This window comes from Dromiciops gliroides, chromosome 1, assembly GCF_019393635.1.
Source record: "Dromiciops gliroides isolate mDroGli1 chromosome 1, mDroGli1.pri, whole genome shotgun sequence".
Classification (NCBI taxonomy): domain Eukaryota; kingdom Metazoa; phylum Chordata; class Mammalia; order Microbiotheria; family Microbiotheriidae; genus Dromiciops; species Dromiciops gliroides.
Genome location: NC_057861.1, coordinates 196,285,759 through 196,294,468, shown reverse-complemented (window position 1 = coordinate 196,294,468; position 8,710 = coordinate 196,285,759). Strand labels below are relative to the sequence as shown.

Below are 8,710 nucleotides of genomic sequence, written 5' to 3'. Positions count from 1 at the left end.
GGGAGGTAACAAGTACCTCCATATTAAAAAATATGCATAGGTATATATGGGTATATATGTATACATATCATAAATATAAAGTGAATAAATACAAATATATACAAAATAGCTGAATACAAGGTAGTTTTGGAAGGAAGGTACTAGTAATTGCAAGGATCACACTTTATGCATAAAATGGTATTTGTTTAAAGGAACAAAAGGGACTCTATGAGGTAGGGGTAATGAGGGAGTGAATTTCAGGCATGTAGGACAGCTAATACAAAGGCACAAAGTTGGGGGGTACAGGACTATGTGTGAAGAACAGAGAAATAATGAGTTTGGGTTAAGTAGAGAAATTCTACAAAGAACTTGATAAGCTCCTCCAAAATAAATCAACATATAATTTACTATTCAATGATTTCAATGAAAAATAGGTATAGGTAATGATGTCACAAAATATGTTGGGAAATATGATTCAGGGGCAAGGAAAGGAGTAGCCAAAGATTTTTGAACTACATCGATACCTCATGATTTTTTATTTAATTTTTTTTTTTTTTGCAGGGCAATGAGAGTTAATTGACTTACACAGCTAGTAAGTGTCAAGTGTCTGAGGTTGGATTTGAACTCAGATCCTCCCGAATCCAGGGCTGGTGCTTTATCCACTGCACCACCTAACTGCTCTCATGAATGCTTTTTTAATGTGTTCTTTTTATTTAATAATACCTGTATCATGTTATTACTATGGAATGTAAATTCATCTTAAACATAAAAATTCCACAAATGTAACAAACATTACTTAAATAAGTCAACATTTGTGTAAGGTGAATGCTCACATTAATCTGCTCAAAATGTGATAGGGGCAGTTAGGTGGCACAGTGGATAGAGCACCGGCCCTGGATTCAGGAGGACCTGAGTTCAAATCCGGCCTCAGACAATTATCACTTACAAGCTGTGTGACCCTAGGCAAGTCACTTAACCCCAATTGTCTCACCAAAAAAAAAAATGCGATAAAGCATCAACTCTAAAGGACAATAATAAAATTCTCAGTTGGACACAAGAGAAAACACAATACTTCACACATGTTAAGTTCTCTATCTTTACTACTGAACAAGCATTTCAAACACATAAAACAGATGGCATTTAAAAAACAATTCCAATACAGTGGCAGCTAAAATATAACTAGAAGCCATATCATTTACATGTTATTCTCATCTTTTACTACCTTCATAATAAATACTATTGTGTTAAGTAGCCTGGTTTCAACTGTTCAAGGCTCATTGAATACAAACAAGTTGTGTATAGTAAAGATAGGGAGGAAAACTCTTGCTACAATATATTGTTTCATGTTTTTCTAATGTATCTTCTTTTGGTCCTACTCAAGGTCAGGGAGCCCTAGACACCATTGTACAACATGAGGAGGAAGTGCTTCTTGAATTGTGTTAAAGCAGCTTCCCATATCATATCCCAAAATATGCCCAATCTTTAAAGCAATAGGAGTTACTTGAGTCTTGGGCCTCTCATTTTTAGTCAAGAATTTTTAAGATTTGAGGAATATGAATATAATTTATCACTCAAGCAAACTTTTGTACTAACTCAGCTCCCCTAATTAACTCTTGGAAACCAATCAGTATACCTTGAATCACCTGGAAAACTAAAGCTTCCATGAAAAAAAATCAAGTCTTTAAAATATCATGATTGTGCCTGACATGTACTGCTTTTTAGAACCACATACCCCTAAATGATTTCTTTTTAAACATAAATAACCTCAATGTGAGGTATCTAGTTTTATAAAACATCATTAGCATGAACACAGCATCTTTCCTCTGTAAAGAATTAGTTGTGATTTGAGGTTTCAATGACCCCATCTTTGGCTAAAATTAAAAGTCTAGGTGTGCACCCCAGCAGGTTTCAGGCACTGCCCCCTCTGCATCGGCACAGTGCTCCACCCACCAATTGTAGCCATTGCCATGTTGCTGCAGCTCACATCATCACCACGTGCTGATGCCTACATGGGCCTGGCCAAATTACCATGACTAGAAACCTGGTGAGGGCAGTCAGGTGACCTTCGGCATGTGGAAGCTGGGGAGGCTGGCAGTTCTATAGCCACCTGTTACTTCTGTCAATCAGGGCCACCAGCCAATTAGCTTGGGGCTGTGTTCAGACAGCCCAGTTTTTCCTGTTGGGAGGGGGATTTTCTGGGAAGGAGAAGGGAAGAGAGATTCATTCTGGCATGAGAGAGGGAGAGAGATGGGAAGCAGCTGTCTGCTCTTTGGGAACTGCTGAGTCCACGTGGCAGTGTGATGGCAGGTTGTATAGTTTTCCTTCTCCCATTCTTTTTTCTTTGTCCCTGTGTTATTAACTTTACTTGTGTTTTAAATTTGTTCTCATCAATAAACCCTGTTTTGTTTTTTCTGAAAGAGGCTGTTAATCTCCTTCCTTACCCCAATATTAAAGTGAGATGCCCAATTAATTCCCCCATATTAAATTTTGTCCTTATACCTCCTGAGGTTTGGGTTTTGCCCAGTATTCTCAATACATGTAATATAGCATACCAATAGTCATTGCTCCTACTACAAAGCCTTGGGCTCCAACACTCATGTGAAGCAGATGGATAGACATTTTGGTATTCCCTCTGCTCTTTGGTCTGTATCATCCATATGCAACAATGGCTGCAAAACCTGCTATTCCAGTTGGGACAAATAGTGCCTCTTTAGCTTTTCGGGCAAGTTTTGATCCCGACGAATCATCATAAGTGGAAAGGGAAACATCGGTGTTTGTTAACATGTAGCTGGCTGAAGAGCTTTCAAAACAAGATGAAACTCAGAAACCCTCCACAAGCAGCCACCAGCTTCTGCTTCACCCCCAACCTTCCCATCTCCTTCACCCAGAGATGACCCGCCAATCATGCCTCAGCCTTAGGTGCTGGAGAGGAGTCTAGACTCCTTCAAGGTCTGGAATGTTGCAGAATGTCTTAAATGAGATCCATAGTCATTCATTTAATGGTTGGTTGTTGCCCCTTCATTCTCAAAGAGGACCAAAAAGACATCATTATGTTAGAGTCCAGTTATAGTGTCTGACTGTGGCTGATTAGACCAATACAAACTTGGAATGCTCTACCACGGGTGGAGCACAAAAGAGTCCATGTGAACAATTGGGGTGGATTTTCTGAATTTGCCCATCTGCATTTCTTTTCATTTGTTTGATAAAGATTTATTTAGTACCTGCTATGTGCCAGGTATTGTGCTAAGCTCTGGGATACAAAAAGAGAGAAATGACAGTCCCTGTCCTCAAGGACCTTACATCTAATGAGGGAGGTGCCATGCAAATAAATATATACACAGCAAGCTATATGTAAGATAAGTAGGAAATAATTAACATAGGGAAAGGACTGTAATTAAGAGGGGTTGGGGAAGGCTTTCTGCAGGAGGTGGGATTTGTTAGGATTTAAAGGCAGTTAAGTGGTGCACAGAGTCTGAAGTCAGGAAGATCTGACTTTAAATCCAGTCTCAGACACTTAGGAGCTGTGTGACCCTGGGCAAGTAAGTCACTTAACCCTGTTTGTTTTGGTTTCCTCATCTGTAAAGTGAACTATAGAAGGAAATGGCAAACCACTCTAATATCTTTGCCAAGAAAACCTCAAATGGGGTAATGAAGGGTCAGACAAAACTGAAAATATTGAAGAACAGCAACAAAAAGGAAGCCAGGGAGATCAGTAATCAGAGTGGAAGAGGAAGAGCATTGCTGGATTGGGAGGTAAAGAGAATGTTTGTGGAATAGCCAAGGAGCCTTATATCACTGGATTGAAAAGTAAGAAGACTGAAAGAGTGGGGGCTAATTGTCCACACTGAATGGATCTATGGATAGATAATACCTATTGTTCACATCTACAGAACATTCCATCAGTGTATCGAACTCTTGGATAGATGTTGCGAATGGATACTTACTTAGAATTTGCAGTGGAAGGGAGCAGGCTTAGTATCCTTTGGGAAATTACAAAGTTCTGCTAATAATCTCAAGCTTCTTTTTGAAACAAAGGTCCATTTTTGAAACTAATATTCTGGGGATGGCCATAAGTTATTTAATTCTAGAGACTCTAAAGAATTAAAGTGGAAAATCATTTAAAAAAGCAACAGAGATGTATCTTTTATTGTTTTTTGATGCAAATATTTATTTTTTGTACTCAATATTTTCTCATATATCTTCAGAAATGTTAAAATTTCTAAGTAATTGAAAGGGTCTCTTTTGACTTTTATGGTGATTGATGCTCTCCTTGTTTGGTTAATAATACTCCCCTTAACCATAGTTTTTATCTGATCTCATTTCATTCTCATATTCTTTAATGATGTGACCTTTTACATTCTGATTGTATATCCATTTACTCAAGGGCTTTCAACATCTTTCAGCTTAAACATCTCCTTTTTGCATTCAGGTTTGCTCTTTTATATTCATGAATATATCCCTTCGTATGTCGAAACCTCAATGAATTTGAGATCTCATTACTGTGTGTACCCTCTTGAACACTGCACATCATCATTTGCATTGTTCATCCTCTGTCCATATTCATTTGCATTGTTCATCATTGTCCATATTCTCCCAAAAATACTCCATAGAAGATCTATCCAATATTCTGGAGCCCTTCTACTTAAGTCTATAAGAGTCTTTGGATTCTAGTGGTTATTATTCTCATCATATGAGCCACCCACCTCCTTTTCTGATCATCTATTTCCTGGTTTAAATATTTTATGAAAATTCTTGAATGAAGGTAATCATGAGCAATATGTTGATATTTTCTTATGCCTACCATGTATCTTTCTATTGCTCTTTGAGATCATCACCTACGAGGTTGACTCATAGGCCATTACATTTGCCCAATAGAATGTAAACTCCTTGAGGTCAGGGATTGATACATTATCTTTGTATTCCTAGTGCCTAGCACAATACCTTGCACATAGTAGACACTTAAATGTTCAGCTACAGTGAGTTTATAAAACTACAATCATTCTTAAGAAATTTAGGGGGCAGCTAGATGGTGCAGTGGTTAAGCACCGGCCCTGGATTCAGGAGTACCTGAGTTCAAATCCGGCCTCAGACACTTGACACTTACTAGCTGTGTGACTGTGGGCAAGTCACTTTACCCCCGTTGCCTGCAAAAAAAAAATTATAAAAAAGAAATTTATAAGTATGGCTAAACCTGACAAAATGCATACAGAAGTTCAAGCAGGAAGAAGGAAAAATTCCAAAGAATTGGAAAAAAAAATCTACTTAGATTCTTTCTACCGTAGGAAGGGTCTCAATAAGTTAATTAGTAACTACTTACCCATTTTCCTGCTTTCTCATGGTTATAAAATTTTTATGAAATGTGTCTCTTCATATAGCAATAGGGAAAAGGCAGTTTAGAACACCCAAAGAACAAATGCAGAGACTTCACTGGGTAGGTATTATGAATTGTACCTGGGATCTCTCTGGGTGAGGGAAGTAGGGTCCACTAGAAGTGAGGTGACTATTTTTTTCATGACTGCCTATGGGCTTAAGTATGCATTGTTCAGTACTTTTTGTTGTTGAGTTAAATAAAACCCATTTTATTATACAAACATCTTAAACTGGTGCTTGAAAGGGAAATATATTTCCTAAGAGAAGAGCTAAAAAGTCAAATTTTGATATTTCCTAGGGCTGAGTAAGGAGCCATATTATTTGCACCACAGAATTTGACCCTTCAGACTGACCAAATCTTGGCAAGAATTCTTAGTTCTTACTATACCCAGAAGAGTAAACAATGCTTCTAGTCTGAAGCTAGCTCATGGTGCTCTTGTCCTCCACGTGTGAGGTCTAATTTTGCTAATGGGATCCAAAGGTCCAACCCAAAGTCTTAGAGACAGTTCCCCCACTGGACTGGTCTAAACATTCTTTAGCATGTCAATAGAGGCAGGAAGAACAGTAAAACTAAATATGTTGATTGTTACTGTGGCTGTAATGGAGAGTTTGATTAACAAAAATTCTCTCAAACCACTACAGAAGATCAATATGCTTTTGATTGTTGAATACCTTTGGGTTTCACGATTGTATTTTGATCTTATTTTGCAATTTAAGAATTGATTTTGTGGAAAAAATATATATCCCATATAATTTTGAGTTCATGCACTGCTTAAAGTGCAGGTCAAAACAAAGAGAAAGGCAGCCATATACCTGGACCAGACTTTTCCATTTATTCAACTGAACAAATTTCTGCCAACTATACCAACTAGAATGGACAAGATGGTCTTTCCAAAAAAGGGATGAATTCTCCCCAAATTTTTATATAAAACACCCTCTTACTACTAAATGTGAGAATGGCTCATTCCTAATAATATAATCTAGTCAATGGAAAGAACTACATAACAATGGGTCCCAGATGGCATCAACCTCATGATCTTTCATTTTAGCAATTCTTGAAAAATGTGATAGTGTCTGGGCTATGGATTATATTCTTTTAGCATCTTTACAGATTCTGACAGCAGACTCTTATGAAACCATGACAACTGCTTAGGTTGGGAAGGTACTTGACACAAGTACCCTATCTCAGTGATAGTCCTTTCAATTGCTAAGTACTTATGTTCAGCTAAAATCAGTGAGGGTTACATTTATATTAGGGATCAGTGAGGGAAATTAATTGTGCAGAATCCATGAAGTGCTATCATTTATTAGGTCTATTTACCTTAATTATAGTGTTAGCTGCTTTTATTTTAAATCTCTGTTTTCAGCATCAGGGCAGGAAGACATGAAAGAAGAAAAAAAGCTTTTATATTTCTAGCAAGACTTTCAGAATCACATCGTTAATCAGCAGGTATCTGTCGAGGAGGATTTTCTGACCATCTAAGATTAGCACATCACAGTACTAGGTTTTGTACTGAAGAACCCAGTCAGAGGGGTGTAAAGTACTGATTTGCTCAAGGACTTCATGGAAAAAGCTTATTAATTATTACTGATCATTCTGTTATAGGCCTGAAAACAAGAGTGAGGAAGGAGGTATCAGAATGGACACGATAAGATCTAGCTTTAGGAAGACTTTACTATTTGGTCCAAAGGATCATTACCATCAAGTCGAATATTTTATATGAACAGAGTATACAGCTAGTATACATATATTACATATATTATATATGCATATATGTATATAACTTTAATGTTTGCAAAGTATTTACAGATATTTTCTCATTTTCCCATTTTATACATGAGGAAACTGAGGCAAACAAAAAAAGTGACTTGTCCAGGGTATTCCTGATGGCTACTGCACTCTATCCTTTCACTTTCCTATCTAGCTGCCTACATTTTCCTAAAGACCACACCCCAAGTCAATGAAATAATAGGGATACAAGTATATGCACAATAATTTTCCAAGTCCATATTTTGACTTATTTCAAATTACATGAAGAAAAAAAAAAGATCTGGCCTCTTTAGAGAGACAGGTTCCATAGCAAATGTATTTTGATAAGAGTTACAGTCTTGAGATCAGAATTAAGACCAGTTGATGCAGACGTCCATATTTCCCCTGTAATCATTTTTAGCACACTTGCTTATTTCTATGTACAGTGCACAAAGCCTTCCTCTCATAATAACTCTGTGCAGTAGGTGGTACAAATATTATAATCCACATCATATAGTTAAGAAAACTGAAGTTCAAAGAAGTTATGGGATTTGTCTGTGGTTACACACACACACACACACACACACACACACACACTCACTCACTCACTCACTCACTCACTCACTCACTCACTCACTCACTCACTCACTCACTCACACAGAGTGGCTGAATCATAATTTGAGCCAACTTCTCCTCCAAGTCCAGTACTCAGCCTAATACAATGCTTTTTCTTAAAAAGGAAGCTTTGGGGCAGCTAGATGGCGCAGTGGATAGAGCACCGGCCCTGGAGTCAGGAGTACCTGAGTTCAAAACCGGCCTCAGACACTTAACACTTACTGGCTGTGTGACCCTGGGCAAGTCACTTAATCCCAATTGCCTCACCCCCCCCCCCAAAAAAAAAGGAAGCTTAAACTTACTAGAGAGAGCAGGGACTCAGAATAAGTTGCATTCTAATGTTTTGAGCTTTTCAGATGTGATTACAAAACTATAATTGGTAATTTCTGAGAAATCATGCAGAATGGGAGAGGAACTTAATATCCTACTGGGGGAGGTAGAGAACATAAATAAATCAAGACAATTTGAGGAGGGAGAGAGTACTGACAACCAAGGGGAATTAGGAAAGATTTTATATAGGAGGTAGTGCCAAACACTTGAAGGAAACTAAAGATCTAAAGAGTTAGAGGGGATTAGGAATTGTGTTTTAGGCATGGAGACAGGCTGTGGAAAGGTACTGTAGGAGGAGAAAGTCTTATGGAATCTCTCTTGTTTTCTGACAGGGGCTCAACAAGCACTTCCATCAGTTTTTCCCCCATACCAAAGAATGTGGTTCATTTGGGCCAGTTGACTTGAACTCATCTAGAACAATTAGGTGCTTTTTTTAACATCTCCTTACTTACTCGAAAGTATTTTTGTTTGGACCTTTCCAGTCTAAAGATCATTTTTCTTGGCAGAGAAAATGAAAACAACAACAACAAAGTACAAATACCTTTAGATGTATATCCATATATGTATATGTTTGGTTCTCATAAATATATACATTTATATACACATGAATATAAATACATGTATATGTGCATATGTATAGGTATAAACATGTATATATAAATATAT

The 8,710-nt window shown here is 37.5% G+C and overlaps 1 pseudogene; it reads right to left on the bottom strand.

The window, feature by feature from the left end:
- Nucleotides 1–2,472: 2,472 nt before the first annotated feature.
- Nucleotides 2,473–8,412, bottom strand: LOC122746969 (annotated as a pseudogene).
- Nucleotides 8,413–8,710: the final 298 nt, after the last annotated feature.